Source organism: Cynoglossus semilaevis, chromosome 20, assembly GCF_000523025.1.
Source record: "Cynoglossus semilaevis isolate Cse_v1.0 chromosome 20, Cse_v1.0, whole genome shotgun sequence".
Taxonomy (NCBI): domain Eukaryota; kingdom Metazoa; phylum Chordata; class Actinopteri; order Pleuronectiformes; family Cynoglossidae; genus Cynoglossus; species Cynoglossus semilaevis.
Window position 1 is genome coordinate 258,805 of NC_024326.1, and position 9,916 is coordinate 268,720.

Sequence of the window (9,916 nt, forward strand, 5' to 3'; positions counted from 1 at the left end):
TGTGCATTATGTGTTAAAGAAGCTTTGCCATCCGGGTTCAAGTAAAGCTTCGAACGACACAAAAAGTACGATTTTTACCGAGGCCTTAAAAGGTGAAAAAAGACGACACGTCGTTCCAGCATGCAAGAAAATAAAACGTAAGGGTGTCAAGGGAGAATTTTACGAAATATAACCATAACGGTAGTGTCAAGGGAGAATTTTACAAAATATATTTTTTATTAATATAGCGCATGCCATGCAATTCTTTTGGGGAAGGAGGGAGGAGGGGAATATACGTATGAAGATTTGTGACAAGCTTACCGGACTTCTCTTCTAAAAGGTGATGAGGGATGAGTTTTAAAGAAACACAAGAAAAGGGTTACATGAAGGAAACCGATGCAATCGTAGGTGCTCTGTGTGCGTATGCTGCATTTGTGTTTGTCTTTTTTATCAGTGTAATGCAGTACAGCGTGGAGGAGCGGTGCTCACGAGAGACGGAGAGAGTGCCAGGCCTCCCACCGAGGCCTTCAGCTCGTCCATCGTTGGAGGCATGCACCTGGCGCTGTCCGACACCAGAGGCTTGATCCTGATCTTGAACTTCTTCTTGTTGTCCTCGTCGTCGTCCGAGTCGCTGGAGGAGAAAAAATGCTTTCCTTTGGAAGAGAGTAAGCTCATGTCAAGGACAACGTGGAGCGAGCAGCGCAAACATGTAACACGAGAGAGGACGAGGGAATCGATGTTCTGCTGTGTAGTGAGCCGGTCTGTCCTCCAGAAGTATAGATGTTTGTCTGAAGCATGTGGCACGCGAAGCTACACTATCTATTTATCTCTCTGTCTCTCTATCCATCCATCCATCCATCTATCCTCCATCTATCCATCTATAATAAAAAAGAGGTCTATCATCCATCCACTGACTGACAAATAAATTCTGTGCCTACACTGTGTATTTGTTTGTTGCAGCCACCAGTGGATTGTTCAACTGATATTCTTCTCCTAAAGAGAGCTCTCCCCGTTTTCTTGTTTTCTGCTCTCAGACAGATGTAGTGGAACTAGCAGGGACCCCATACACTGAGTCACTTAGCCAAGCAGTTTAATCTGCAGAACCAAAAGTAACTCCCCTGCTCCACACCAGTGTTCATGCCTTTACTACAAGGATATCACCAGCCTCCTCACCAGGCCGCAAGCTGAATCCCTCGTCATCCACGTCAGGGGAGGCCTGCGGAGGAGAGACGATGCAGGTTGACAATGATGTCTATTCCATCACGTACAGGCACAGACAACTCCTTCATCTGGGCTAATCTGTGTGAATGTAAAATATGATTCATATTTCACGTAGCCTTAGCCTCAGACAATCGGCTTCCTGGCTGCTGACTCACAGCGTAATACAGCTATCATTCCATTCTCACCGCTCTTTCAGTTATTTTTAAGCCTACTGTTACATGAGCCCCAAATGCAGCAGCAGTAAATTTACATAATGCACAAGGCCACAACGTTAAGCAAGGAATAGCTGGTGTTTACTCACATATCTGTCCCAGTCAATCTCCCCATAAAAACCATTGGGAGCTCCATTGGCATTTTTCTATGAACCGGATTGAAAAGGAAAAAAAAAAAAAAAAAAAAAGGATTTTAAACAATACCCCAACGCAAGAAACTTTCCATGAATCCATGAATGACTTGGTTTACAAACTGACTTTTATCACTTAGATTCATGTCGCTTACCTGTAAGATGACACAAGTAGCGCAAACGCACGTACTTGCTCATTAACATATTCGCGACTTTTTTTTTTTTTTTCTTGATTCAGCTAGGCTCCGCGCTGCAGTTATATATTTAACGACGAAAACGGGGGAGAGAGCTGAATAAATGAATAAATGAACTTACATTTACTTTCTTACCGCCTCCAGGGTTGTCTCTGTCAGGTGAGCTCCTGTTTGAAATGATGACAAAACATGTTTTCGTCAAGATCGGATTTTTTTTTTTTTTTTCATGATTCATTACGCTGACATGCAATTCTGTCTAAAGCAGGGGTGTCAAACATATGGCCCACGGGCCTAAACTGGGCCGCTTGATGAATTTTAAAAATAAGAAAAATACACGCTTCATAATTAGGATGTTTTTTGTACAATTATATTTCATTAAATATGAATAAATAACTAATAACTAATAAATATCTAATATACTTTTTTATCTGTACAAACCACTGTATGAGTTGCTGCCCCCTAGTGGCCAACCTAGTGGCTTGTTATCATTCTAATCAGTTCTAATGCTAATCAGGTCTATCATCACACATTAAGTCACGATATTTCAACGCCTTTACCGAGTGATATAATAATTTTCATGAACAAAACTTACGATGTCTCCGTGTCCTTGTCCTTCTTCCTTAAACCCAGAGCTTTCCTGGTTCGTTTTTTTAATCCTTTGACAGGGAGAGAGGCAGGAAGAGAAACAACAATATGAGAAGACCTTCTTTTTGTTATGCAGAATAAAGCAGAGAACAACCCCAAGACCCCGTCATGGAAGGTCGGTTGTTGCCAGACAGCAAGTTGATTGCTAAATATTAGTCTTTCATGTGTGGATTCTGCATGTTCCCCCTGTGTCGGAGTCAACTGTCAACTGGAACCTCTGTATTAACCATAGGTATGATTGGAGGAATTGATCAACTACTGCAGTGAATTTATTTATCGCATGTTAATGTATGAGCCCGGAACACAAACATCCGGCCATCTCCACACACTACGCACATAAAGTACAAGCATGTACATCTGGTAATCCTCTTAAGTGCCCCCTCTAGACGAAACAGAGGAAATGCACAGGAAAGATTGATCAATTTGTTCACTTCATTAAGAGGATGCAAAAAAAGGGGGGGAAAGGGGAGGGTTATTTTTTTGGACATGTTTGTGAACATGACAAATGTGTGGCTAGATTTGACTATTTATGACAATGACAAACATTTTCCTGAAAAGTTATGGCTATACCAGGCAAACTAAGACCCGGGGGCCAGATGTGGCCCATTCAGCTTTTTAATCTGGCCCACCAAATTTTTCCAAATTATATAATTTATTTATATTATCAATATACTTCTGTCTTTTCCCTGCAATACCCACATCTCCCCAATAGATGGTGTACAAAATGCTAAAAGCATTTTTGCATTTTAGCCTTTATGCATGACTTTTACATGTCATTTATCTTGTGGCCAAAAATGTGCCCACGCCTGGCTTATAGGCTAATTGCTATTCTCAGGTCATCTTCTGTAGAACGAGTGAGTAAATTACGACCTAATTAAAAAAAAAAAAAAAGATAAAGCATAGTGATGATGACACACATTAGTTGACGTCGATACATCATTTACATTCACCAAATATGTCGTCAAAATTTGCTCTTTGTCACGTACGAAACACACAACCTCCTGCTTTAGAAAAACAGTTTAGCCATTGATTCGGTCAGTCCACTTAGTTGCATTAAAATGTTAACAACAAGCCTAATGTGAAGGCAGTGTGGCTCGTTTGCTGGACATGAAGCTCTCCCCGGGAGTGAAGGCCGTGTCGGGGTCTGTAATGTATCCGCAGCTACAGACAAACTGCTTAATAACGCTGATTATTTCTGCATCACAGAACTTTTCAAGCTCCTCGCAGGTCTCCATGTTAACGCTAAAGAATTCATTTAACAAGGTTTTTTTTTTTTTTCACAGAGGAGCAGAACATAAGCCCCCGATCATCTGCTGCGGACGAGAACTGCTGTATTTGTAACCCACTTGGGATGTTTGCCTGAGGTGAGGCTTTATATAGAATAATGGTGATAATGGAGTAGTTACTTAATGTCAGTTGTAAATAAAGCTGTAGCCAAAGACCTCAAAAATAGCAAATTAAAATTAGCAATTAAATCACGAATGTCCAAATCAAGGCACGTGGGCCTAATCCAGTCTAAATCGAGTCTACGGTATTGACTTTATATTTTATGAAGCCTATAAAGTAATTCACAATTCTCAATTTTGATTGCAGTTCTAATCAAGCTCCTTTGCACCACATCTCCCATAATACACATCTAATACACAGCTAAATCCAGTGTGGACTGCATGGAGTACTGATTCAAAATCGAAATTTTCAGGAAGACAAACCATTACGGAGCTTTTCTTTTTCACTCTAAAAACCACGGAAGGGCATCAAATAACAACATAACAACATAATACTGCCCCCTACTTGTCTCCTATAACATGAAATACCACAAGCGGTGCCATATTTGTGCCCTTTTATGGACTGTTTATCTGCTCCAACTGCACCAGTCTCAGTTTTCAAAAAAATGGTCAGATAATACTCTGAGCATGTTTTGCGCTTTCTCACTGTTACAGCAGTGGTCTTCAGCTGGAAGTGAGAACAAGAACAAGAACAAGGCTTATTTACTCTAGGTTTATATGTATGATGTTGTTCCTTTTTTTAAAAAACACAATTTAGGGCTTCACTCTGTGTGTCCTTGCAATAATGTACAAAATGGATTTTGCTTAAATGTACTCCAGAGTAGGTTGCAGTAATACAACCAAAATAATAATTTTAAAAAAACTCCAAGAAGTTTTAATCATACCCTAAAAAGAAAAACAGTGCAGGGGTAATTTGATTGGTTTAGCCTCGCTGGTCTAAATTGTATATATTGTAATATTTTGAGGCAAACATGTAGGTGTAAAGTTTTTAAAAGGCGGTTTGAGGTTCAAATAAGGGCCATAATACATAATATATTTAGCACATAATTTGTTAGGGTTCAAATAAGGGCCATAATATATTTAGCACATAATTTGTTAGAGGTGTAAAAAAATTCTATAAAAACAGCAGAGGAGTGGCTATATTTAGCTACTAAGCCATATTGCTAATGCGGCTAGTCAGTGATGACTGACTTAGCCTACGCTGCTCAGTCCTGATGCGAGAAATCCCTTGTCTTCAATGCCAAATGTTTTTGTCATTACCTAAGGAGCTTAACCAACTGACAGTATTATATTTATATTGAACTATGGCATTGTAGCAGCACAATTTGTACATTTCTAGCACCACCTGAAGGGAGGGGGAAGCTACATGCTCTAAGCTAACAACCACAGAACCAGGTCACGGCAGACCACATCTGTGAGGGATGCCTTAAGTTATATTTGTTTCAATAATAAGAAATGACCTATCATAAAATGATGTCACATTCAAATAAAGGGAATATGCAAAGGATATATCAAAGAATAAGTGAAAGAATGAATGGTAGCTCTGATTAGCTTCTGATTTATGAGTCTATAACTGCAGAACCCGGACATACACACTTCAAACACAGTAAACACGCATAGAGACAAAAACACAAATAACATTTCCACACTCAGTTTTACCCTCATCACATTGTCTCTCAATCAGTGTCACCAAAACACGCCGAGGCAGACGCACACAAACTGTCACGTTGCCATCACAGTCATTCAATCAGACAGATCGCATCACTGGCTTCAATGACCATCCAGGACACGAGAGGACAAGAAGAGGACACAGGGGTGCACAAGGTGGAAAATGAGGGAGGGGGAGAGGGGCGGCGATATGAATCAAAACTCACCTTGCATCATTTTTGCAGATTTTCATCCTACGTTGCCCAGTGGTCTGCAGGCAAAGACAAACAGCCGGTCAAAGGATGCTTGGGCTGGGCATAGCTAATTCTGCTTCAGCTTTCCTCTCGGCAGAGCTCGATGTTGATTCCCTCCACCCACAAGGGCCTTACTCCCCGAGACCCGTACAGGAGGCTGAGAGGGTGGAGGGCTGGAGAGCAGCGGCAGCAGCTGGAGGACACGGTGACAGAAGACAGCGAAGCAGTACGCAGCTAATTGGGGGGAAGGGGTTCTCTGTGCGTGAGCATTAGGCCCTGAGTGCTGCACCGTCACACGCCATCACTGACAGGGGGATGCTGAGGAAAGGAGGGGGGAAAAAAAACCACTGAGACGGAGTGAAAGGAGGAGCAGGAGGGGGAGGAGGCAGGGAGTGGGAGGATTGCTGATGTCACTGCACTAAACCAATCACTTTATCCTTGGTCACATGGCCGCTGTCCCTTGATGCCTCAGCACTGCTTTGCTCACCTGAAGTTGTCGACGCCGCCGCCGACTGCATTACGTATTACACAATGTCTCACGTGATGCCATATGTGATTACAAACTTACTTAAACACACACATTGGATTTTACAGCAACATGTGATGTTAATTTTACAGTACATGTTCTTTTGGAGGATACCTGAAAATGACCTAGAGCATAGGCTCTCCAAAATGTTCGTAACGGACATCACGAAACTAGTGACTAAGAGGCTAAGTTTTACAGACCTATACTCATTTGATACGTATGACAGTTAACCTTTGAGGCAGTAACTGTAGTAACTGTTAATGAGCTTATCTAAGATGGCGTAAAGGGTCACGACCTGCACTCCCGTGATTTCAGTAACCGGCTTCTTACATAAGATGTCAGCAAGGGTGAAAGGAGTGAGGTTCACAGAGGAAGGAATTACCAACGAAGAAATGGAAAAAAAAAAGTAAAGAAAAGAAAAGACAGAAGGAGCTGCAGGCTGAATGGGCCAGTCTTATAGGACAGACATATAGCATATATTTAAATATTTAAAAATCTTTAAAAAAAAAAAAATTTGATACGTTCACTGTCCAATTACAAATGGACGTTATTGGAAATGTTATAGAACTAAAACGAGCTGTGAAACGTTCAACTTTATGCGGAACAACACCGCCACCTAGTGAAATAATAGAATAAATGCCTTTACTTTATCCACACTATTATTTCCATGCTACTGTACATCTACAGCCATATTAAATAACACATAACTTTAAAAGTTGAACTTGGCTAAAAATCGAATACAAGCTGTGGCAAAGAGCACTATTTTTGCGTTTAACTTGTTCATTTTCGGCTACAACCAGTTAAAAAAATAAATGTATGCTGGTTTTGTTCATTTAGAGCAGTATCAGTAGTTGTGTCATGATTAGGTGATTGGTGAATTATTCACGTATAAGGAAATATTTAACAAATGTTTTGAGAACCAAGTTAAATCCTTTACTTACAGCAAGTATTTTTGCAATAGTGGTGAGAAAAGAAACTTTCGAAAGAAACAGGAAGTACGCATAATAAAGCACGCAAAGAACCGTTTTTGTCCTTCTGTTATCATATTGTTTAGTATAAATTTGACTATCTCTACGTTTTACAGTTACAGGGGATTTGGGTTAATAGTTAATTTTTTTATGTCAAAACTATCAAGCAAAATGTGTTTTTGTGAATTTTGGCTATACAAAAAAAGTGTCTTGACTTCTTTGCTGTAGCTTTAACCAACGTTATATCTGAAGTTTTAGCTCTTTGAGCTAACCGGTTCGGAGCAGGTTAAGCAGTAACATATACTGGTGTTGGCTAATGTTCAATAAATTATTAAATAATAAAAAATAAATAGAGTTAGTACGTGTAGTACTAATGAAGTAAGTTACATTGAAATTTATTTATATTTAAATAAATTTGCCCTGTGAACAAATGCCCTGTGTAGCAAATGAAAAATCGTCGTTATTCAAGAGAGCTTGTTAGCAAATGAAAAATCGTCGTTATTCAATTATGGCACTAGGTGGCACCAAATACTAATATTATCGTAGGCTGAGCATGAACGAGGAGTGGATCAATAACGGACAAGAAAACATTTTCCCAGCCCTTGTTAAAATGGCTGAATGTCATGTTACAAGGAAAAATACGGACAATGCAGTGATACTATTCAATTCACACGGGAAACGTGTTAAAGGACAACGGCGTTAAAAAGTGAAAACATGCCTGTGAGAGGTGTGTCTTCGTCACTAACGCTGGTGAAACCGTGCATCAGGAGGTGGCACTGTATACACTGGTGAATTAACTAATTGTCTCTGGGCAGAACACTGAGAAATGTGGCAAAGTCGAGAAGACGAGCAAGGATAATGACGTCATCCCTTAAAGGGATAGCAACAAAAAGTAACCTGTGACAACTGATTACAATCACATAAATGTTGACGTCAACACAACGCTGTAAATAACTATTGTTTTATATATATATGTATGATATATGTCAACAGACACAAATAATTAAACTGCAATATTATGAAAAAAGAAACAGAAGATTGATTTCCAAGAAGATAATGTTAAATTCAAAGAACTTTCATGCCAATTGCTGATTGTTTCTGGGAACGGTTAATCCTGTTATGTGAAAAAAGGCTTTGAGAGCCGTGGCCTCCACTCTTCTAATACTTAGGTATATATTTAATGATGTTAGATGTCATGTGGTGCACACGATATTGTATATCTTGAAAGTAACAGTCTGAAACACAAATGTGTATGATGACGTTGACCAAAAAGCCCTCATAACAGATTCCAGATTTAAAACTTATAGTTCTTGTATGAAGCAGAAAAAAATGGGGGAAAAGAACCCTGGCTAACTCTAACTAGTCAAAGCTAGCTTCATTGAAAACATTTGTTTACCTGAAATAGGTAAAGCTCAATATGACATATTAAATTAGAATATCAAATGAATATCAATGTAAATGTACAATATTATTTCATGCAAACCATACTTGTAAATTTACAATATTATTTCATGCAAACCATACTGTTTTCGTACAGATGTCAATGAAACATTGCAGGCCTGACACACAGTCCTTTCCAGAAGGAGGAAGTTGACCAAATAAATAAATAACAAACTAATAATATAGCAAAAATAGTAAATAACAGTGTTATTAGATTATTGCTGGTGCCAAATCAATTAGCACAAATGTCTCATAGCCATAGGATGAATAACTAAGTAATTAACAGTAACAGTTAAAAGGTTTAAACCTGCGCCAAATAACATAAAGCCTAAGGATAATCAAAACTATCTCAGGCTTTGTGTAAAAGGACTTTAAAGCCATCAAAAATGGTATAATTTTAAAAATAAAACACAAAACCTTAATAAAATAGGTTTAGGTGCCCTTCCATACTTTGCCTTGATCTTAGTAAATCAAAAATGCCTTCAAAATTTACTTTACAAAAGCAAACAAGAACATTTCAAATGTGGTTCCTGAGCCTTACTTTGAAAGGGCCTTTTTTTTAAAAACATTCACATCTGTTTTATTTCAGCCAATTGCAGCCCGTTTTACATAGGACCGTATCGGTGCAACAGGTATTTGGCCGACAGTGTTACATAGTTCTTAACGGACCTCATTTTACGAGCCCCGCGTAGCCAGTTCATCGCAGATTTCGCCAAACAATTATTCGTGGAGACAAACAACAAATATTTCATGTACAGGACGACACACGGAGCGAATCATTTGACACTGTAAAATATCGTAGACGCAGGCTCTGCCTTGTTTGCATATGACCTCAGCTACAACGCCTTAGGCTAAACAGAAACACCATCCATTATGAGGAGTGGTTAACCAGCTCTCTCCCAAATTACAGTGACTCTGGGTTCCCATTTTACTGATTTAGCGGTTGTGTGGTTCCCCAGCTCATGTTACAGACTGTTATAGTGAGACGCACTCACGCAGGCCATCCTCCCCTTGTAAAAAAAAAAAAAAAGTCAGCAGAGCATTTGTTGGCTCCTGCACAGGCAGCGAGCGGGGCACCAAGTAAAACACCATTAAAGATCAGTGACAAGACATTGTTTACTTTTGCTTGGCAGAGGCTCATTTGAGTTTTAAAATAATATCTGAGCCTGATTCGACCGGTTTTGAATTGACCGGTGGCCTTACAACGACTGTTTCTCTCACATATGCCGAGCCTCAGCCTGCTTGGGTAAGGTTTTAACCACATCCTCCTACAAATGTAGGAGGAACATTTACCACCCCGGCCAAGAGGCCACTGCACAAGGTTTTCAGCAGAGGCAGAACATTCCTNNCTTACATGCACTGTAGTATTACAGCACTGGCTTAACCTCTACCACCAGAAGAAAAAAAAAGCTC

The 9,916-nt window shown here is 39.6% G+C and overlaps 1 pseudogene; it reads right to left on the bottom strand.

Annotated features, from left to right (window-relative positions):
- Window positions 1–6,917, bottom strand: part of LOC103395815 (SH3-containing GRB2-like protein 3-interacting protein 1) — a 15,169-nt pseudogene extending 8,252 nt beyond the window's left edge.
- Window positions 6,918–9,916: the final 2,999 nt, after the last annotated feature.